Source organism: Ranitomeya variabilis, unplaced genomic scaffold (assembly GCF_051348905.1).
Source record: "Ranitomeya variabilis isolate aRanVar5 unplaced genomic scaffold, aRanVar5.hap1 Scaffold_69, whole genome shotgun sequence".
Taxonomy (NCBI): domain Eukaryota; kingdom Metazoa; phylum Chordata; class Amphibia; order Anura; family Dendrobatidae; genus Ranitomeya; species Ranitomeya variabilis.
The window spans coordinates 398,975-417,900 of record NW_027508196.1 but is presented as its reverse complement, the minus strand read 5'-3'; the positions used below and the strand labels follow the sequence as shown (position 1 = coordinate 417,900).

The 18,926-nt window shown below is 48.0% G+C and overlaps 54 pseudogenes; all 54 read right to left on the bottom strand.

Moving 5' to 3' along the window:
- Positions 1 to 61: 61 nt before the first annotated feature.
- LOC143792130 (U2 spliceosomal RNA) lies at positions 62 to 235 on the bottom strand (annotated as a pseudogene).
- Positions 236 to 433: 198 nt separating this feature from the next.
- On the bottom strand, positions 434 to 585 carry LOC143791710 (U2 spliceosomal RNA; annotated as a pseudogene).
- A 176-nt stretch (positions 586 to 761) lies between these two features.
- LOC143791926 (U2 spliceosomal RNA) lies at positions 762 to 935 on the bottom strand (annotated as a pseudogene).
- A 198-nt stretch (positions 936 to 1,133) lies between these two features.
- Positions 1,134 to 1,285, bottom strand: LOC143791846 (U2 spliceosomal RNA; annotated as a pseudogene).
- Positions 1,286 to 1,461: 176 nt separating this feature from the next.
- LOC143791555 (U2 spliceosomal RNA) lies at positions 1,462 to 1,635 on the bottom strand (annotated as a pseudogene).
- A 196-nt stretch (positions 1,636 to 1,831) lies between these two features.
- On the bottom strand, positions 1,832 to 1,983 carry LOC143792053 (U2 spliceosomal RNA; annotated as a pseudogene).
- Positions 1,984 to 2,159: 176 nt separating this feature from the next.
- On the bottom strand, positions 2,160 to 2,333 carry LOC143791987 (U2 spliceosomal RNA; annotated as a pseudogene).
- Positions 2,334 to 2,531: 198 nt separating this feature from the next.
- On the bottom strand, positions 2,532 to 2,683 carry LOC143791708 (U2 spliceosomal RNA; annotated as a pseudogene).
- A 176-nt stretch (positions 2,684 to 2,859) lies between these two features.
- LOC143792506 (U2 spliceosomal RNA) lies at positions 2,860 to 3,033 on the bottom strand (annotated as a pseudogene).
- Positions 3,034 to 3,209: 176 nt separating this feature from the next.
- Positions 3,210 to 3,383, bottom strand: LOC143791855 (U2 spliceosomal RNA; annotated as a pseudogene).
- Positions 3,384 to 3,559: 176 nt separating this feature from the next.
- Positions 3,560 to 3,733, bottom strand: LOC143792493 (U2 spliceosomal RNA; annotated as a pseudogene).
- A 176-nt stretch (positions 3,734 to 3,909) lies between these two features.
- Positions 3,910 to 4,084, bottom strand: LOC143792070 (U2 spliceosomal RNA; annotated as a pseudogene).
- A 176-nt stretch (positions 4,085 to 4,260) lies between these two features.
- LOC143791807 (U2 spliceosomal RNA) lies at positions 4,261 to 4,434 on the bottom strand (annotated as a pseudogene).
- A 176-nt stretch (positions 4,435 to 4,610) lies between these two features.
- On the bottom strand, positions 4,611 to 4,784 carry LOC143792492 (U2 spliceosomal RNA; annotated as a pseudogene).
- Positions 4,785 to 4,960: 176 nt separating this feature from the next.
- LOC143791437 (U2 spliceosomal RNA) lies at positions 4,961 to 5,134 on the bottom strand (annotated as a pseudogene).
- Positions 5,135 to 5,310: 176 nt separating this feature from the next.
- LOC143791345 (U2 spliceosomal RNA) lies at positions 5,311 to 5,484 on the bottom strand (annotated as a pseudogene).
- Positions 5,485 to 5,622: 138 nt separating this feature from the next.
- LOC143792212 (U2 spliceosomal RNA) lies at positions 5,623 to 5,834 on the bottom strand (annotated as a pseudogene).
- A 176-nt stretch (positions 5,835 to 6,010) lies between these two features.
- On the bottom strand, positions 6,011 to 6,185 carry LOC143792069 (U2 spliceosomal RNA; annotated as a pseudogene).
- Positions 6,186 to 6,361: 176 nt separating this feature from the next.
- On the bottom strand, positions 6,362 to 6,535 carry LOC143791867 (U2 spliceosomal RNA; annotated as a pseudogene).
- Positions 6,536 to 6,711: 176 nt separating this feature from the next.
- LOC143792490 (U2 spliceosomal RNA) lies at positions 6,712 to 6,885 on the bottom strand (annotated as a pseudogene).
- A 176-nt stretch (positions 6,886 to 7,061) lies between these two features.
- Positions 7,062 to 7,235, bottom strand: LOC143791436 (U2 spliceosomal RNA; annotated as a pseudogene).
- Positions 7,236 to 7,411: 176 nt separating this feature from the next.
- LOC143791344 (U2 spliceosomal RNA) lies at positions 7,412 to 7,585 on the bottom strand (annotated as a pseudogene).
- A 138-nt stretch (positions 7,586 to 7,723) lies between these two features.
- On the bottom strand, positions 7,724 to 7,935 carry LOC143792211 (U2 spliceosomal RNA; annotated as a pseudogene).
- Positions 7,936 to 8,111: 176 nt separating this feature from the next.
- On the bottom strand, positions 8,112 to 8,285 carry LOC143791365 (U2 spliceosomal RNA; annotated as a pseudogene).
- A 175-nt stretch (positions 8,286 to 8,460) lies between these two features.
- Positions 8,461 to 8,634, bottom strand: LOC143791399 (U2 spliceosomal RNA; annotated as a pseudogene).
- A 138-nt stretch (positions 8,635 to 8,772) lies between these two features.
- Positions 8,773 to 8,984, bottom strand: LOC143791278 (U2 spliceosomal RNA; annotated as a pseudogene).
- Positions 8,985 to 9,160: 176 nt separating this feature from the next.
- LOC143791966 (U2 spliceosomal RNA) lies at positions 9,161 to 9,334 on the bottom strand (annotated as a pseudogene).
- Positions 9,335 to 9,532: 198 nt separating this feature from the next.
- Positions 9,533 to 9,684, bottom strand: LOC143791707 (U2 spliceosomal RNA; annotated as a pseudogene).
- A 176-nt stretch (positions 9,685 to 9,860) lies between these two features.
- LOC143791554 (U2 spliceosomal RNA) lies at positions 9,861 to 10,034 on the bottom strand (annotated as a pseudogene).
- Positions 10,035 to 10,208: 174 nt separating this feature from the next.
- LOC143791553 (U2 spliceosomal RNA) lies at positions 10,209 to 10,382 on the bottom strand (annotated as a pseudogene).
- A 174-nt stretch (positions 10,383 to 10,556) lies between these two features.
- On the bottom strand, positions 10,557 to 10,730 carry LOC143792166 (U2 spliceosomal RNA; annotated as a pseudogene).
- Positions 10,731 to 10,906: 176 nt separating this feature from the next.
- On the bottom strand, positions 10,907 to 11,080 carry LOC143791552 (U2 spliceosomal RNA; annotated as a pseudogene).
- Positions 11,081 to 11,254: 174 nt separating this feature from the next.
- LOC143791490 (U2 spliceosomal RNA) lies at positions 11,255 to 11,428 on the bottom strand (annotated as a pseudogene).
- Positions 11,429 to 11,604: 176 nt separating this feature from the next.
- LOC143791925 (U2 spliceosomal RNA) lies at positions 11,605 to 11,778 on the bottom strand (annotated as a pseudogene).
- A 198-nt stretch (positions 11,779 to 11,976) lies between these two features.
- Positions 11,977 to 12,128, bottom strand: LOC143791706 (U2 spliceosomal RNA; annotated as a pseudogene).
- Positions 12,129 to 12,304: 176 nt separating this feature from the next.
- LOC143791551 (U2 spliceosomal RNA) lies at positions 12,305 to 12,478 on the bottom strand (annotated as a pseudogene).
- Positions 12,479 to 12,674: 196 nt separating this feature from the next.
- On the bottom strand, positions 12,675 to 12,826 carry LOC143792052 (U2 spliceosomal RNA; annotated as a pseudogene).
- A 176-nt stretch (positions 12,827 to 13,002) lies between these two features.
- On the bottom strand, positions 13,003 to 13,176 carry LOC143791985 (U2 spliceosomal RNA; annotated as a pseudogene).
- A 198-nt stretch (positions 13,177 to 13,374) lies between these two features.
- Positions 13,375 to 13,526, bottom strand: LOC143791705 (U2 spliceosomal RNA; annotated as a pseudogene).
- A 176-nt stretch (positions 13,527 to 13,702) lies between these two features.
- LOC143791593 (U2 spliceosomal RNA) lies at positions 13,703 to 13,876 on the bottom strand (annotated as a pseudogene).
- Positions 13,877 to 14,052: 176 nt separating this feature from the next.
- Positions 14,053 to 14,226, bottom strand: LOC143792129 (U2 spliceosomal RNA; annotated as a pseudogene).
- A 198-nt stretch (positions 14,227 to 14,424) lies between these two features.
- Positions 14,425 to 14,576, bottom strand: LOC143791704 (U2 spliceosomal RNA; annotated as a pseudogene).
- A 176-nt stretch (positions 14,577 to 14,752) lies between these two features.
- On the bottom strand, positions 14,753 to 14,926 carry LOC143792035 (U2 spliceosomal RNA; annotated as a pseudogene).
- Positions 14,927 to 15,124: 198 nt separating this feature from the next.
- On the bottom strand, positions 15,125 to 15,276 carry LOC143791845 (U2 spliceosomal RNA; annotated as a pseudogene).
- Positions 15,277 to 15,452: 176 nt separating this feature from the next.
- Positions 15,453 to 15,626, bottom strand: LOC143791549 (U2 spliceosomal RNA; annotated as a pseudogene).
- Positions 15,627 to 15,822: 196 nt separating this feature from the next.
- LOC143792051 (U2 spliceosomal RNA) lies at positions 15,823 to 15,974 on the bottom strand (annotated as a pseudogene).
- Positions 15,975 to 16,150: 176 nt separating this feature from the next.
- LOC143791984 (U2 spliceosomal RNA) lies at positions 16,151 to 16,324 on the bottom strand (annotated as a pseudogene).
- A 198-nt stretch (positions 16,325 to 16,522) lies between these two features.
- On the bottom strand, positions 16,523 to 16,674 carry LOC143791703 (U2 spliceosomal RNA; annotated as a pseudogene).
- Positions 16,675 to 16,850: 176 nt separating this feature from the next.
- On the bottom strand, positions 16,851 to 17,024 carry LOC143792505 (U2 spliceosomal RNA; annotated as a pseudogene).
- Positions 17,025 to 17,200: 176 nt separating this feature from the next.
- On the bottom strand, positions 17,201 to 17,374 carry LOC143791854 (U2 spliceosomal RNA; annotated as a pseudogene).
- A 176-nt stretch (positions 17,375 to 17,550) lies between these two features.
- LOC143792489 (U2 spliceosomal RNA) lies at positions 17,551 to 17,724 on the bottom strand (annotated as a pseudogene).
- A 176-nt stretch (positions 17,725 to 17,900) lies between these two features.
- Positions 17,901 to 18,075, bottom strand: LOC143792068 (U2 spliceosomal RNA; annotated as a pseudogene).
- A 176-nt stretch (positions 18,076 to 18,251) lies between these two features.
- LOC143791806 (U2 spliceosomal RNA) lies at positions 18,252 to 18,425 on the bottom strand (annotated as a pseudogene).
- A 176-nt stretch (positions 18,426 to 18,601) lies between these two features.
- LOC143792488 (U2 spliceosomal RNA) lies at positions 18,602 to 18,775 on the bottom strand (annotated as a pseudogene).
- Between the last annotated feature and the right edge of the window lie 151 nt (positions 18,776 to 18,926).

Sequence of the window (18,926 nt, the reverse complement as noted above, 5' to 3'; positions counted from 1 at the left end):
TCGATGACAGTTCTGCGGTGTGCATGTGTTCAAGCTGTGCGCAACGCGTTTTGAATCTGCATAACCACACCCTCCATCCCCGTGAAGGTTCCGTGCGACAAAGCAAGCTCCATTTCCAGCTCCCTGTTCCAAAAATCCATTTAATATATGGTCCCCAAATAGGGGACGTATCAGATATTAAACTAATAAGAACAGACACTACGCTTGATCTTGAGCCATTTGGCCGAGAAGAGATGATCAGAAATGGTTTGCCACTTGGGCCGCACCAAGGCCTACAACCGACACCCACTGTGGAGACGTAGCAAAAGATTGCCGCAGGGAAGACATTTCCAGAAACTCTGGATGCTCTGTGGATGACAGTTCTGCGGTGTGCATGTGTTCAAGCTGTGCGCAACGCGTTTTGAATCTGCATAACCACACCCTCCATCCCCGTGAAGGTTCCGTGTGACAGATCAAGCTCCATTTCCAGCTCCCTGTTCCAAAAATCCATTTAATATATGGTCCCCAAATAGGGGACGTATCAGATATTAAACTAATAAGAACAGACACTACGCTTGATCTTGAGCCATTTGGCCGAGAAGAGATGATCAGAAATGGTTTGCCACTTGGGCCGCACCAAGGCCTACAACCGACATCCACTGTGGAGATGTAGCAAAAGATCGCCGCAGGGAAGACATTTCCAGAAACTCTGGATGCTCTATCGATGACAGTTCTGCGGTGTGCATGTGTTCAAGCTGTGCGCAACGCGTTTTGAATCTGCATAACCACACCCTCCATCCCCATGAAGGTTCCGTGTGACAAAGCAAGCTCCATTTCCAGCTCCCTGTTCCAAAAATCCATTTAATATATGGTCCCCAAATAGGGGACGTATCAGATATTAAATTAATAAGAACAGGCACTACGCTTGATCTTGAGCCATTTGGCCGAGAAGAGATGATCAGAAATGGTTTGCCACTTGGGCCGCACCAAGGCCTACAACCGACACCCACTGTGGAGACGTAGCAAAAGATTGCCGCAGGGAAGACATTTCCAGAAACTCTGGATGCTCTGTCGACGACAGTTCTGCGGTGTGCATGTGTTCAAGCTGTGCGCAACGCGTTTTGAATCTGCATAACCACACCCTCCATCCCCGTGAAGGTTCCGTGTGACAGATCAATCTCCATTTCCAGCTCCCTGTTCCAAAAATCCATTTAATATATGGTCCCCAAATAGGGGACGTATCAGATATTAAACTAATAAGAACAGACACTACGCTTGATCTTGAGCCATTTGGCCGAGAAGAGATGATCAGAAATGGTTTGCCACTTGGGCCGCACCAAGGCCTACAACCGACATCCACTGTGGAGATGTAGCAAAAGATCGCCGCAGGGAAGACATTTCCAGAAACTCTGGATGCTCTATCGATGACAGTTCTGCGGTGTGCATGTGTTCAAGCTGTGCGCAACGCGTTTTGAATCTGCATAACCACACCCTCCATCCCTGTGAAGGTTAAGTGTGACAAAGCAAGCTCCATTTCCAGCTCCCTGTTCCAAAAATCCATTTAATATATGGTCCCCAAATAGGGGACCAATCAGATATTAAACTAATAAGAACAGACACTACGCTTGATCTTGAGCCATTTGGCCGAGAAGAGATGATCAGAAATGGTTTGCCACGGGCCGCACCAAGGCCTACAACCGACACCCACTGTGGAGACGTAGCAAAAGATTGCCGCAGGGAAGACATTTCCAGAAACTCTGGATGCTCTGTCGATGACAGTTCTGCGGTGTGCATGTGTTCAAGCTGTGCGCAACGCGTTTTGAATCTGCATAACCACACCCTCCATCCCCGTGAAGGTTCCGTGTGACAGATCAAGCTCCATTTCCAGCTCCCTGTTCCAAAAATCCATTTAATATATGGTCCCCAAATAGGGGACGTATCAGATATTAAACTAATAAGAACAGGCACTACGCTTGATCTTGAGGCATTTGGCCGAGAAGAGATGATCAGAAATGGTTTGCCACTTGGGCCGCACCAAGGCCTACAACCGACACCCACTGTGGAGATGTAGCAAAAGATTGCCGCAGGGAAGACATTTCCAGAAACTCTGGATGCTCTATCGATGACAGTTCTGCGGTGTGCATGTGTTCAAGCTGTGCGCAACGCATTTTGAATCTGCCTAACCACACCCTCCATCCCCGTGAAGGTTCCGTGTGACAAAGCAAGCTCCATTTCCAGCTCCCTGTTCCAAAAATCCATTTAATATATGGTCCCCAAATAGGGGACGTATCAGATATTAAATTAATAAGAACAGGCACTACGCTTGATCTTGAGCCATTTGGCCGAGAAGAGATGATCAGAAATGGTTTGCCACTTGGGCCGCACCAAGGCCTACAACCGACACCCACTGTGGAGACGTAGCAAAAGATTGCCGCAGGGAAGACATTTCCAGAAACTCTGGATGCTCTGTCGACGACAGTTCTGCGGTGTGCATGTGTTCAAGCTGTGCGCAACGCGTTTTGAATCTGCATAACCACACCCTCCATCCCCGTGAAGGTTCCGTGTGACAGATCAAGCTCCATTTCCAGCTCCCTGTTCCAAAAATCCATTTAATATATGGTCCCCAAATAGGGGACGTATCAGATATTAAACTAATAAGAACAGACACTACGCTTGATCTTGAGCCATTTGGCCGAGAAGAGATGATCAGAAATGGTTTGCCACTTGGGCCGCACCAAGGCCTACAACCGACATCCACTGTGGAGATGTAGCAAAAGATCGCCGCAGGGAAGACATTTCCAGAAACTCTGGATGCTCTGTCGACGACAGTTCTGCGGTGTGCATGTGTTCAAGCTGTGCGCAACGCATTTTGAATCTGCCTAACCACACCCTCCATCCCCGTGAAGGTTCCGTGTGACAAAGCAAGCTCCATTTCCAGCTCCCTGTTCCAAAAATCCATTTAATATATGGTCCCCAAATAGGGGACGTATCAGATATTAAACTAATAAGAACAGACACTACGCTTGATCTTGAGCCATTTGGCCGAGAAGAGATGATCAGAAATGGTTTGCCACTTGGGCCGCACCAAGGCCTACAACCGACACCCACTGTGGAGACGTAGCAAAAGATTGCCGCAGGGAAGACATTTCCAGAAACTCTGGATGCTCTGTTGATGACAGTTCTGCGGTGTGCATGTGTTCAAGCTGTGCGCAACGCGTTTTGAATCTGCATAACCACACCCTCCATCCCCGTGAAGGTTCCGTGTGACAAAGCAAGCTCCATTTCCAGCTCCCTGTTCCAAAAATCCATTTAATACATGGTCCTCAAATAGGGGACGTATCAGATATTAAACTAATAAGAACAGACACTACGCTTGATCTTGAGCCATTTGGCCGAGAAGAGATGATCAGAAATGGTTTGCCACTTGGGCCGCACCAAGGCCTACAACCGACACCCACTGTGGAGACGTAGCAAAAGATTGCCGCAGGGAAGACATTTCCAGAAACTCTGGATGCTCTGTTGATGACAGTTCTGCGGTGTGCATGTGTTCAAGCTGTGCGCAACGCGTTTTGAATCTGCATAACCACACCCTCCATCCCCGTGAAGGTTCCGTGTGACAAAGCAAGCTCCATTTCCAGCTCCCTGTTCCAAAAATCCATTTAATATATGGTCCCCAAATAGGGGACGTATCAGATATTAAACTAATAAGAACAGACACTACGCTTGATCTTGAGCCATTTGGCCGAGAAGAGATGATCAGAAATGGTTTGCCACTTGGGCCGCACCAAGGCCTACAACCGACACCCACTGTGGAGACGTAGCAAAAGATTGCCGCAGGGAAGACATTTCCAGAAACTCTGGATGCTCTGTCGATGACAGTTCTGCGGTGTGCATGTGTTCAAGCTGTGCGCAACGCGTTTTGAATCTGCATAACCACACCCTCCATCCCCGTGAAGGTTCCGTGTGACAAAGCAAGCTCCATTTCCAGCTCCCTGTTCCAAAAATCCATTTAATACATGGTCCCCAAATAGGGGACGTATCAGATATTAAACTAATAAGAACCAGACACTACGCTTGATCTTGATCCATTTGGCCGAGAAGAGATGATCAGAAATGGTTTGCCACTTGGGCCGCACCAAGGCCTACAACCGACACCCACTGTTAAGACGTAGCAAAAGATTGCCGCAGGGAAGACATTTCCAGAAACTCTGGATGCTCTGTTGATGACAGTTCTGCGGTGTGCATGTGTTCAAGCTGTGCGCAACGCGTTTTGAATCTGCATAACCACACCCTCCATCCCCGTGAAGGTTCCGTGTGACAAAGCAAGCTCCATTTCCAGCTCCCTGTTCCAAAAATCCATTTAATATATGGTCCCCAAATAGGGGACGTAACAGATATTAAACTAATAAGAACAGACACTACGCTTGATCTTGAGCCATTTGGCCGAGAAGAGATGATCAGAAATGGTTTGCCACTTGGGCCGCACCAAGGCCTACAACCGACACCCACTGTGGAGACGTAGCAAAAGATTGCCGCAGGGAAGACATTTCCAGAAACTCTGGATGCTCTGTCGATGACAGTTCTGCGGTGTGCATGTGTTCAAGCTGTGCGCAACGCGTTTTGAATCTGCATAACCACACCCTCCATCCCCGTGAAGGTTCCGTGTGACAAAGCAAGCTCCATTTCCAGCTCCCTGTTCCAAAAATCCATTTAATATATGGTCCCCAAATAGGGGACGTATCAGATATTAAACTAATAAGAACAGACACTACGCTTGATCTTGAGCCATTTGGCCGAGAAGAGATGATCAGAAATGGTTTGCCACTTGGGCCGCACCAAGGCCTACAACCGACACCCACTGTGGAGACGTAGCAAAAGATTGCCGCAGGGAAGACATTTCCAGAAACTCTGGATGCTCTGTCGATGACAGTTCTGCGGTGTGCATGTGTTCAAGCTCTGCGCAACGCGTTTTGAATCTGCATAACCACACCCTCCATCCCCGTGAAGGTTCCGTGCGACAAAGCAAGCTCCATTTCCAGCTCCCTGTTCCAAAAATCCATTTAATATATGGTCCCCAAATAGGGGACGTATCAGATATTAAACTAATAAGGACAGACACTACACTTGATCTTGAGCCATTTGGCCGAGAAGAGTTGATCAGAAATGGTTTGCCACTTGGGCCGCACCAAGGCCTACAACCGACACCCACTGTGGAGACGTAGCAAAAGATTGCCGCAGGGAAGACATTTCCAGAAACTCTGGATGCTCTGTCGATGACAGTTCTGCGGTGTGCATGTGTTCAAGCTGTGCGCAACGCGTTTTGAATCTGCATAACCACACCCTCCATCCCCGTGAAGGTTCCGTGTGACAAAGCAAGCTCCATTTCCAGCTCCCTGTTCCAAAAATCCATTTAATATATGGTCCCCAAATAGGGGACGTATCAGATATTAAACTAATAAGAACAGACACTACGCTTGATCTTGAGCCATTTGGCCAAGAAGAGATGATCAGAAATGGTTTGCCACTTGGGCCGCACCAAGGCCTACAACCGACACCCACTGTGGAGACGTAGCAAAAGATTGCCGCAGGGAAGACATTTCCAGAAACTCTGGATGATCTGTCGATGACAGTTCTGCGGTGTGCATGTGTTCAAGCTGTGTGAAACGCGTTTTGAATCTGCATAACCACACCCTCCACCCCCGTGATGGTTCCGTGCGACAAAGCAAGCTCCATTTCCAGCTCCCTGTTCCAAAAATCCATTTAATATATGGTCCCCAAATAGGGGACGTATCAGATATTAAACTAATAAGAACAGACACTACGCTTGATCTTGAGCCATTTGGCCGAGAAGAGATGATCAGAAATGATTTGCCACTTGGGCCGCACCAAGGCCTACAACCGACACCCACTGTGGAGACGTAGCAAAAGATTGCCGCAGGGAAGACATTTCCAGAAACTCTGGATGCTCTGTCGATGACAGTTCTGCGGTGTGCATGTGTTCAAGCTGTGCGCAACGCGTTTTGAATCTGCATAACCACACCCTCCATCCCCGTGAAGGTTCCGTGTGACAAAGCAAGCTCCATTTCCAGCTCCCTGTTCCAAAAATCCATTTAATACATGGTCCCCAAATAGGGGACGTATCAGATATTAAACTAATAAGAACCAGACACTACGCTTGATCTTGATCCATTTGGCCGAGAAGAGATGATCAGAAATGGTTTGCCACTTGGGCCGCACCAAGGCCTACAACCGACACCCACTGTTAAGACGTAGCAAAAGATTGCCGCAGGGAAGACATTTCCAGAAACTCTGGATGCTCTGTTGATGACAGTTCTGCGGTGTGCATGTGTTCAAGCTGTGCGCAACGCGTTTTGAATCTGCATAACCACACCCTCCATCCCCGTGAAGGTTCCGTGTGACAAAGCAAGCTCCATTTCCAGCTCCCTGTTCCAAAAATCCATTTAATACATGGTCCCCAAATAGGGGACGTAACAGATATTAAACTAATAAGAACAGACACTACGCTTGATCTTGAGCCATTTGGCCGAGAAGAGATGATCAGAAATGGTTTGCCACTTGGGCCGCACCAAGGCCTACAACCGACACCCACTGTGGAGACGTAGCAAAAGATTGCCGCAGGGAAGACATTTCCAGAAACTCTGGATGCTCTGTCGATGACAGTTCTGCGGTGTGCATGTGTTCAAGCTGTGCGCAACGCGTTTTGAATCTGCATAACCACACCCTCCATCCCCGTGAAGGTTCCGTGTGACAAAGCAAGCTCCATTTCCAGCTCCCTGTTCCAAAAATCCATTTAATATATGGTCCCCAAATAGGGGACGTATCAGATATTAAACTAATAAGAACAGACACTACGCTTGATCTTGAGCCATTTGGCCGAGAAGAGATGATCAGAAATGGTTTGCCACTTGGGCCGCACCAAGGCCTACAACCGACACCCACTGTGGAGACGTAGCAAAAGATTGCCGCAGGGAAGACATTTCCAGAAACTCTGGATGCTCTGTCGATGACAGTTCTGCGGTGTGCATGTGTTCAAGCTCTGCGCAACGCGTTTTGAATCTGCATAACCACACCCTCCATCCCCGTGAAGGTTCCGTGCGACAAAGCAAGCTCCATTTCCAGCTCCCTGTTCCAAAAATCCATTTAATATATGGTCCCCAAATAGGGGACGTATCAGATATTAAACTAATAAGGACAGACACTACACTTGATCTTGAGCCATTTGGCCGAGAAGAGTTGATCAGAAATGGTTTGCCACTTGGGCCGCACCAAGGCCTACAACCGACACCCACTGTGGAGACGTAGCAAAAGATTGCCGCAGGGAAGACATTTCCAGAAACTCTGGATGCTCTGTCGATGACAGTTCTGCGGTGTGCATGTGTTCAAGCTGTGCGCAACGCGTTTTGAATCTGCATAACCACACCCTCCATCCCCGTGAAGGTTCCGTGTGACAAAGCAAGCTCCATTTCCAGCTCCCTGTTCCAAAAATCCATTTAATATATGGTCCCCAAATAGGGGACGTATCAGATATTAAACTAATAAGAACAGACACTACGCTTGATCTTGAGCCATTTGGCCAAGAAGAGATGATCAGAAATGGTTTGCCACTTGGGCCGCACCAAGGCCTACAACCGACACCCACTGTGGAGACGTAGCAAAAGATTGCCGCAGGGAAGACATTTCCAGAAACTCTGGATGATCTGTCGATGACAGTTCTGCGGTGTGCATGTGTTCAAGCTGTGTGAAACGCGTTTTGAATCTGCATAACCACACCCTCCACCCCCGTGATGGTTCCGTGCGACAAAGCAAGCTCCATTTCCAGCTCCCTGTTCCAAAAATCCATTTAATATATGGTCCCCAAATAGGGGACGTATCAGATATTAAACTAATAAGAACAGACACTACGCTTGATCTTGAGCCATTTGGCCGAGAAGAGATGATCAGAAATGATTTGCCACTTGGGCCGCACCAAGGCCTACAACCGACACCCACTGTGGAGACGTAGCAAAAGATTGCCGCAGGGAAGACATTTCCAGAAACTCTGGATGCTCTGTCGATGACAGTTCTGCGGTGTGCATGTGTTCAAGCTGTGCGCAACGCGTTTTGAATCTGCATAACCACACCCTCCATCCCCGTGAAGGTTCCGTGTGACAAAGCAAGCTCCATTTCCAGCTCCCTGTTCCAAAAATCCATTTAATATATGGTCCCCAAATAGGGGACTTATCAGATATTAAACTAATAAGAACAGACACTACGCTTGATCTTGAGCCATTTGGCCGAGAAGAGATGATCAGAAATGGTTTGCCACTTGGGCCGCACCAAGGCCTACAACCGACATCCACTGTGAGACGTAGCAAAAGATTGCCGCAGGGAAGACATTTCCAGAAACTCTGGATGCTCTATCGATGACAGTTCTGCGGTGTGCATGTGTTCAAGCTGTGCGCAACGCGTTTTGAATCTGCATAACCACACCCTCCATCCCCGTGAAGGTTCCGTGCGACAAAGCAAGCTCCATTTCCAGCTCCCTGTTCCAAAAATCCATTTAATATATGGTCCCCAAATAGGGGACGTATCAGATATTAAACTAATAAGAACAGACACTACACTTGATCTTGAGCCATTTGGCCGAGAAGAGATGATCAGAAATGGTTTGCCACTTGGGCCGCACCAAGGCCTACAACCGACACCCACTGTGGAGACGTAGCAAAAGATTGCCCCAGGGAAGACATTTCCAGAAACTCTGGATGATCTGTCGATGACAGTTCTGCGGTGTGCATGTGTTCAAGCTGTGCGAAACGCGTTTTGAATCTGCATAACCACACCCTCCACCCCCGTGATGGTTCCGTGCGACAAAGCAAGCTCCATTTCCAGCTCCCTGTTCCAAAAATCCATTTAATATATGGTCCCCAAATAGGGGACGTATCAGATATTAAACTAATAAGAACAGACACTACGCTTGATCTTGAGCCATTTGGCCGAGAAGAGATAATCAGAAATGATTTGCCACTTGGGCCGCACCAAGGCCTACAACCGACACCCACTGTGGAGACGTAGCAAAAGATTGCCGCAGGGAAGACATTTCCAGAAACTCTGGATGCTCTGTCGATGACAGTTCTGCGGTGTGCATGTGTTCAAGCTGTGCGCAACGCGTTTTGAATCTGCATAACCACACCCTCCATCCCCGTGAAGGTTCCGTGTGACAAAGCAAGCTCCATTTCCAGCTCCCTGTTCCAAAAATCCATTTAATATATGGTCCCCAAATAGGGGACGTATCAGATATTAAATTAATAAGAACAGGCACTACGCTTGATCTTGAGCCATTTGGCCGAGAAGAGATGATCAGAAATGGTTTGCCACTTGGGCCGCACCAAGGCCTAAAACCGACACCCACTGTGGAGACGTAGCAAAAGATTGCCGCAGGGAAGACATTTCCAGAAACTCTGGATGCTCTGTCGACGACAGTTCTGCGGTGTGCATGTGTTCAAGCTGTGCGCAACGCGTTTTGAATCTGCATAACCACACCCTCCATCCCCGTGAAGGTTCCGTGTGACAGATCAAGCTCCATTTCCAGCTCCCTGTTCCAAAAATCCATTTAATATATGGTCCCCAAATAGGGGACGTATCAGATATTAAACTAATAAGAACAGACACTACGCTTGATCTTGAGCCATTTGGCCGAGAAGAGATGATCAGAAATGGTTTGCCACTTGGGCCGCACCAAGGCCTACAACCGACATCCACTGTGGAGATGTAGCAAAAGATCGCCGCAGGGAAGACATTTCCAGAAACTCTGGATGCTCTATCGATGACAGTTCTGCGGTGTGCATGTGTTCAAGCTGTGCGCAACGCGTTTTGAATCTGCATAACCACACCCTCCATCCCTGTGAAGGTTAAGTGTGACAAAGCAAGCTCCATTTCCAGCTCCCTGTTCCAAAAATCCATTTAATATATGGTCCCCAAATAGGGGACCAATCAGATATTAAACTAATAAGAACAGACACTACGCTTGATCTTGAGCCATTTGGCCGAGAAGAGATGATCAGAAATGGTTTGCCATGGGCCGCACCAAGGCCTACAACCGACACCCACTGTGGAGACGTAGCAAAAGATTGCCGCAGGGAAGACATTTCCAGAAACTCTGGATGCTCTGTCGATGACAGTTCTGCGGTGTGCATGTGTTCAAGCTGTGCGCAACGCGTTTTGAATCTGCATAACCACACCCTCCATCCCTGTGAAGGTTAAGTGTGACAAAGCAAGCTCCATTTCCAGCTCCCTGTTCCAAAAATCCATTTAATATATGGTCCCCAAATAGGGGACCAATCAGATATTAAACTAATAAGAACAGACACTACGCTTGATCTTGAGCCATTTGGCCGAGAAGAGATGATCAGAAATGGTTTGCCATGGGCCGCACCAAGGCCTACAACCGACACCCACTGTGGAGACGTAGCAAAAGATTGCCGCAGGGAAGACATTTCCAGAAACTCTGGATGCTCTGTCGATGACAGTTCTGCGGTGTGCATGTGTTCAAGCTGTGCGCAACGCGTTTTGAATCTGCATAACCACACCCTCCATCCCTGTGAAGGTTAAGTGTGACAAAGCAAGCTCCATTTCCAGCTCCCTGTTCCAAAAATCCATTTAATATATGGTCCCCAAATAGGGGACGTATCAGATATTAAACTAATAAGAACAGGCACTACGCTTGATCTTGAGCCATTTGGCCGAGAAGAGATGATCAGAAATGGTTTGCCACTTGGGCCGCACCAAGGCCTACAACCGACATCCACTGTGGAGATGTAGCAAAAGATCGCCGCAGGGAAGACATTTCCAGAAACTCTGGATGCTCTATCGATGACAGTTCTGCGGTGTGCATGTGTTCAAGCTGTGCGCAACGCGTTTTGAATCTGCATAACCACACCCTCCATCCCTGTGAAGGTTAAGTGTGACAAAGCAAGCTCCATTTCCAGCTCCCTGTTCCAAAAATCCATTTAATATATGGTCCCCAAATAGGGGACCAATCAGATATTAAACTAATAAGAACAGACACTACGCTTGATCTTGAGCCATTTGGCCGAGAAGAGATGATCAGAAATGGTTTGCCACGGGCCGCACCAAGGCCTACAACCGACACCCACTGTGGAGACGTAGCAAAAGATTGCCGCAGGGAAGACATTTCCAGAAACTCTGGATGCTCTGTCGATGACAGTTCTGCGGTGTGCATGTGTTCAAGCTGTGCGCAACGCGTTTTGAATCTACATAACCACACCCTCCATCCCCATGAAGGTTCCGTGTGACAAAGCAAGCTCCATTTCCAGCTCCCTGTTCCAAAAATCCATTTAATATATGGTCCCCAAATAGGGGACGTATCAGATATTAAACTAATAAGAACAGGCACTACGCTTGATCTTGAGCCATTTGGCCGAGAAGAGATGATCAGAAATGGTTTGCCACTTGGGCCGCACCAAGACCTACAACCGACACCCACTGTGGAGATGTAGCAAAAGATTGCCGCAGGGAAGACATTTCCAGAAACTCTGGATGCTCTATCGATGACAGTTCTGCGGTGTGCATGTGTTCAAGCTGTGCGCAACGCGTTTTGAATCTGCATAACCACACCCTCCATCCCCATGAAGGTTCCGTGTGACAAAGCAAGCTCCATTTCCAGCTCCCTGTTCCAAAAATCCATTTAATATATGGTCCCCAAATAGGGGACGTATCAGATATTAAATTAATAAGAACAGGCACTACGCTTGATCTTGAGCCATTTGGCCGAGAAGAGATGATCAGAAATGGTTTGCCACTTGGGCCGCACCAAGGCCTACAACCGACACCCACTGTGGAGACGTAGCAAAAGATTGCCGCAGGGAAGACATTTCCAGAAACTCTGGATGCTCTGTCGACGACAGTTCTGCGGTGTGCATGTGTTCAAGCTGTGCGCAACGCGTTTTGAATCTGCATAACCACACCCTCCATCCCCGTGAAGGTTCCGTGTGACAGATCAAGCTCCATTTCCAGCTCCCTGTTCCAAAAATCCATTTAATATATGGTCCCCAAATAGGGGACGTATCAGATATTAAACTAATAAGAACAGACACTACGCTTGATCTTGAGCCATTTGGCCGAGAAGAGATGATCAGAAATGGTTTGCCACTTGGGCCGCACCAAGGCCTACAACCGACATCCACTGTGGAGATGTAGCAAAAGATCGCCGCAGGGAAGACATTTCCAGAAACTCTGGATGCTCTATCGATGACAGTTCTGCGGTGTGCATGTGTTCAAGCTGTGCGCAACGCGTTTTGAATCTGCATAACCACACCCTCCATCCCTGTGAAGGTTAAGTGTGACAAAGCAAGCTCCATTTCCAGCTCCCTGTTCCAAAAATCCATTTAATATATGGTCCCCAAATAGGGGACCAATCAGATATTAAACTAATAAGAACAGACACTACGCTTGATCTTGAGCCATTTGGCCGAGAAGAGATGATCAGAAATGGTTTGCCACGGGCCGCACCAAGGCCTACAACCGACACCCACTGTGGAGACGTAGCAAAAGATTGCCGCAGGGAAGACATTTCCAGAAACTCTGGATGCTCTGTCGATGACAGTTCTGCGGTGTGCATGTGTTCAAGCTGTGCGCAACGCGTTTTGAATCTGCATAACCACACCCTCCATCCCCGTGAAGGTTCCGTGTGACAGATCAAGCTCCATTTCCAGCTCCCTGTTCCAAAAATCCATTTAATATATGGTCCCCAAATAGGGGACGTATCAGATATTAAACTAATAAGAACAGGCACTACGCTTGATCTTGAGGCATTTGGCCGAGAAGAGATGATCAGAAATGGTTTGCCACTTGGGCCGCACCAAGGCCTACAACCGACACCCACTGTGGAGATGTAGCAAAAGATTGCCGCAGGGAAGACATTTCCAGAAACTCTGGATGCTCTATCGATGACAGTTCTGCGGTGTGCATGTGTTCAAGCTGTGCGCAACGCATTTTGAATCTGCCTAACCACACCCTCCATCCCCGTGAAGGTTCCGTGTGACAAAGCAAGCTCCATTTCCAGCTCCCTGTTCCAAAAATCCATTTAATATATGGTCCCCAAATAGGGGACGTATCAGATATTAAATTAATAAGAACAGGCACTACGCTTGATCTTGAGCCATTTGGCCGAGAAGAGATGATCAGAAATGGTTTGCCACTTGGGCCACACCAAGGCCTACAACCGACACCCACTGTGGAGACGTAGCAAAAGATTGCCGCAGGGAAGACATTTCCAGAAACTCTGGATGCTCTGTCGACGACAGTTCTGCGGTGTGCATGTGTTCAAGCTGTGCGCAACGCGTTTTGAATCTGCATAACCACACCCTCCATCCCCGTGAAGGTTCCGTGTGACAGATCAAGCTCCATTTCCAGCTCCCTGTTCCAAAAATCCATTTAATATATGGTCCCCAAATAGGGGACGTATCAGATATTAAACTAATAAGAACAGACACTACGCTTGATCTTGAGCCATTTGGCCGAGAAGAGATGATCAGAAATGGTTTGCCACTTGGGCCGCACCAAGGCCTACAACCGACATCCACTGTGGAGATGTAGCAAAAGATCGCCGCAGGGAAGACATTTCCAGAAACTCTGGATGCTCTGTCGACGACAGTTCTGCGGTGTGCATGTGTTCAAGCTGTGCGCAACGCATTTTGAATCTGCCTAACCACACCCTCCATCCCCGTGAAGGTTCCGTGTGACAAAGCAAGCTCCATTTCCAGCTCCCTGTTCCAAAAATCCATTTAATATATGGTCCCCAAATAGGGGACGCATCAGATATTAAACTAATAAGAACAGACACTACGCTTGATCTTGAGCCATTTGGCCGAGAAGAGATGATCAGAAATGGTTTGCCACTTGGGCCGCACCAAGGCCTACAACCGACATCCACTGTGGAGACGTAGCAAAAGATTGCCGCAGGGAAGACATTTCCAGAAACTCTGGATGCTCTGTCGATGACAGTTCTGCGGTGTGCATGTGTTCAAGCTGTGCGCAACGCGTTTTGAATCTGCATAACCACACCCTCCATCCCCGTGAAGGTTCCGTGCGACAAAGCAAGCTCCATTTCCAGCTCCCTGTTCCAAAAATCCATTTAATATATGGTCCCCAAATAGGGGACGTATCAGATATTAAACTAATAAGAACAGACACTACGCTTGATCTTGAGCCATTTGGCCGAGAAGAGATGATCAGAAATGGTTTGCCACTTGGGCCGCACCAAGGCCTACAACCGACACCCACTGTGGAGACGTAGCAAAAGATTGCCGCAGGGAAGACATTTCCAGAAACTCTGGATGCTCTGTGGATGACAGTTCTGCGGTGTGCATGTGTTCAAGCTGTGCGCAACGCGTTTTGAATCTGCATAACCACACCCTCCATCCCCGTGAAGGTTCCGTGTGACAGATCAAGCTCCATTTCCAGCTCCCTGTTCCAAAAATCCATTTAATATATGGTCCCCAAATAGGGGACGTATCAGATATTAAACTAATAAGAACAGACACTACGCTTGATCTTGAGCCATTTGGCCGAGAAGAGATGATCAGAAATGGTTTGCCACTTGGGCCGCACCAAGGCCTACAACCGACATCCACTGTGGAGATGTAGCAAAAGATCGCCGCAGGGAAGACATTTCCAGAAACTCTGGATGCTCTATCGATGACAGTTCTGCGGTGTGCATGTGTTCAAGCTGTGCGCAACGCGTTTTGAATCTGCATAACCACACCCTCCATCCCCATGAAGGTTCCGTGTGACAATGCAAGCTCCATTTCCAGCTCCCTGTTCCAAAAATCCATTTAATATATGGTCCCCAAATAGGGGACGTATCAGATATTAAATTAATAAGAACAGGCACTACGCTTGATCTTGAGCCATTTGGCCGAGAAGAGATGATCAGAAATGGTTTGCCACTTGGGCCGCACCAAGGCCTACAACCGACACCCACTGTGGAGACGTAGCAAAAGATTGCCGCAGGGAAGACATTTCCAGAAACTCTGGATGCTCTGTCGACGACAGTTCTGCGGTGTGCATGTGTTCAAGCTGTGCGCAACGCGTTTTGAATCTGCATAACCACACCCTCCATCCCCGTGAAGGTTCCGTGTGACAGATCAATCTCCATTTCCAGCTCCCTGTTCCAAAAATCCATTTAATATATGGTCCCCAAATAGGGGACGTATCAGATATTAAACTAATAAGAACAGACACTACGCTTGATCTTGAGCCATTTGGCCGAGAAGAGATGATCAGAAATGGTTTGCCACTTGGGCCGCACCAAGGCCTACAACCGACATCCACTGTGGAGATGTAGCAAAAGATCGCCGCAGGGAAGACATTTCCAGAAACTCTGGATGCTCTATCGATGACAGTTCTGCGGTGTGCATGTGTTCAAGCTGTGCGCAACGCGTTTTGAATCTGCATAACCACACCCTCCATCCCTGTGAAGGTTAAGTGTGACAAAGCAAGCTCCATTTCCAGCTCCCTGTTCCAAAAATCCATTTAATATATGGTCCCCAAATAGGGGACCAATCAGATATTAAACTAATAAGAACAGACACTACGCTTGATCTTGAGCCATTTGGCCGAGAAGAGATGATCAGAAATGGTTTGCCACGGGCCGCACCAAGGCCTACAACCGACACCCACTGTGGAGACGTAGCAAAAGATTGCCGCAGGGAAGACATTTCCAGAAACTCTGGATGCTCTGTCGATGACAGTTCTGCGGTGTGCATGTGTTCAAGCTGTGCGCAACGCGTTTTGAATCTGCATAACCACACCCTCCATCCCCGTGAAGGTTCCGTGTGACAGATCAAGCTCCATTTCCAGCTCCCTGTTCCAAAAATCCATTTAATATATGGTCCCCAAATAGGGGACGTATCAGATATTAAACTAATAAGAACAGGCACTACGCTTGATCTTGAGGCATTTGGCCGAGAAGAGATGATCAGAAATGGTTTGCCACTTGGGCCGCACCAAGGCCTACAACCGACACCCACTGTGGAGATGTAGCAAAAGATTGCCGCAGGGAAGACATTTCCAGAAACTCTGGATGCTCTATCGATGACAGTTCTGCGGTGTGCATGTGTTCAAGCTGTGCGCAACGCATTTTGAATCTGCCTAACCACACCCTCCATCCCCGTGAAGGTTCCGTGTGACAAAGCAAGCTCCATTTCCAGCTCCCTGTTCCAAAAATCCATTTAATATATGGTCCCCAAATAGGGGACGTATCAGATATTAAATTAATAAGAACAGGCACTACGCTTGATCTTGAGCCATTTGGCCGAGAAGAGATGATCAGAAATGGTTTGCCACTTGGGCCGCACCAAGGCCTACAACCGACACCCACTGTGGAGACGTAGCAAAAGATTGCCGCAGGGAAGACATTTCCAGAAACTCTGGATGCTCTGTCGACGACAGTTCTGCGGTGTGCATGTGTTCAAGCTGTGCGCAACGCGTTTTGAATCTGCATAACCACACCCTCCATCCCCGTGAAGGTTCCGTGTGACAGATCAAGCTCCATTTCCAGCTCCCTGTTCCAAAAATCCATTTAATATATGGTCCCCAAATAGGGGACGTATCAGATATTAAACTAATAAGAACAGACACTACGCTTGATCTTGAGCCATTTGGCCGAGAAGAGATGATCAGAAATGGTTTGCCACTTGGGCCGCACCAAGGCCTACAACCGACATCCACTGTGGAGATGTAGCAAAAGATCGCCGCAGGGAAGACATTTCCAGAAACTCTGGATGCTCTGTCGACGACAGTTCTGCGGTGTGCATGTGTTCAAGCTGTGCGCAACGCATTTTGAATCTGCCTAACCACACCCTCCATCCCCGTGAAGGTTCCGTGTGACAAAGCAAGCTCCATTTCCAGCTCCCTGTTCCAAAAATCCATTTAATATATGGTCCCCAAATAGGGGACGTATCAGATATTAAACTAATAAGAACAGACACTACGCTTGATCTTGAGCCATTTGGCCGAGAAGAGATGATCAGAAATGGTTTGCCACTTGGGCCGCACCAAGGCCTACAACCGACACCCACTGTGGAGACGTAGCAAAAGATTGCCGCAGGGAAGACATTTCCAGAAACTCTGGATGCTCTGTTGATGACAGTTCTGCGGTGTGCATGTGTTCAAGCTGTGCGCAACGCGTTTTGAATCTGCATAACCACACCCTCCATCCCCGTGAAGGTTCCGTGTGACAAAGCAAGCTCCATTTCCAGCTCCCTGTTCCAAAAATCCATTTAATACATGGTCCTCAAATAGGGGACGTATCAGATATTAAACTAATAAGAACAGACACTACGCTTGATCTTGAGCCATTTGGCCGAGAAGAGATGATCAGAAATGGTTTGCCACTTGGGCCGCACCAAGGCCTACAACCGACACCCACTGTGGAGACGTAGCAAAAGATTGCCGCAGGGAAGACATTTCCAGAAACTCTGGATGCTCTGTTGATGACAGTTCTGCGGTGTGCATGTGTTCAAGCTGTGCGCAACGCGTTTTGAATCTGCATAACCACACCCTCCATCCCCGTGAAGGTTCCGTGTGACAAAGCAAGCTCCATTTCCAGCTCCCTGTTCCAAAAATCCATTTAATATATGGTCCCCAAATAGGGGACGTATCAGATATTAAACTAATAAGAACAGACACTACGCTTGATCTTGAGCCATTTGGCCGAGAAGAGATGATCAGAAATGGTTTGCCACTTGGGCCGCACCAAGGCCTACAACCGACACCCACTGTGGAGACGTAGCAAAAGATTGCCGCAGGGAAGACATTTCCAGAAACTCTGGATGCTCTGTCGATGACAGTTCTGCGGTGTGCATGTGTTCAAGCTGTGCGCAACGCGTTTTGAATCTGCATAACCACACCCTCCATCCCCGTGAAGGTTCCGTGTGACAAAGCAAGCTCCATTTCCAGCTCCCTGTTCCAAAAATCCATTTAATACATGGTCCCCAAATAGGGGACGTATCAGATATTAAACTAATAAGAACCAGACACTACGCTTGATCTTGATCCATTTGGCCGAGAAGAGATGATCAGAAATGGTTTGCCACTTGGGCCGCACCAAGGCCTACAACCGACACCCACTGTTAAGACGTAGCAAAAGATTGCCGCAGGGAAGACATTTCCAGAAACTCTGGATGCTCTGTTGATGACAGTTCTGCGGTGTGCATGTGTTCAAGCTGTGCGCAACGCGTTTTGAATCTGCATAACCACACCCTCCATCCCCGTGAAGGTTCCGTGTGACAAAGCAAGCTCCATTTCCAGCTCCCTGTTCCAAAAATCCATTTAATATATGGTCCCCAAATAGGGGACGTAACAGATATTAAACTAATAAGAACAGACACTACGCTTGATCTTGAGCCATTTGGCCGAGAAGAGATGATCAGAAATGGTTTGCCACTTGGGCCGCACCAAGGCCTACAACCGACACCCACTGTGGAGACGTAGCAAAAGATTGCCGCAGGGAAGACATTTCCAGAAACTCTGGATGCTCTGTCGATGACAGTTCTGCGGTGTGCATGTGTTCAAGCTGTGCGCAACGCGTTTTGAATCTGCATAACCACACCCTCCATCCCCGTGAAGGTTCCGTGTGACAAAGCAAGCTCCATTTCCAGCTCCCTGTTCCAAAAATCCATTTAATATATGGTCCCCAAATAGGGGACGTATCAGATATTAAACTAATAAGAACAGACACTACGCTTGATCTTGAGCCATTTGGCCGAGAAGAGATGATCAGAAATGGTTTGCCACTTGGGCCGCACCAAGGCCTACAACCGACACCCACTGTGGAGACGTAGCAAAAGATTGCCGCAGGGAAGACATTTCCAGAAACTCTGGATGCTCTGTCGATGACAGTTCTGCGGTGTGCATGTGTTCAAGCT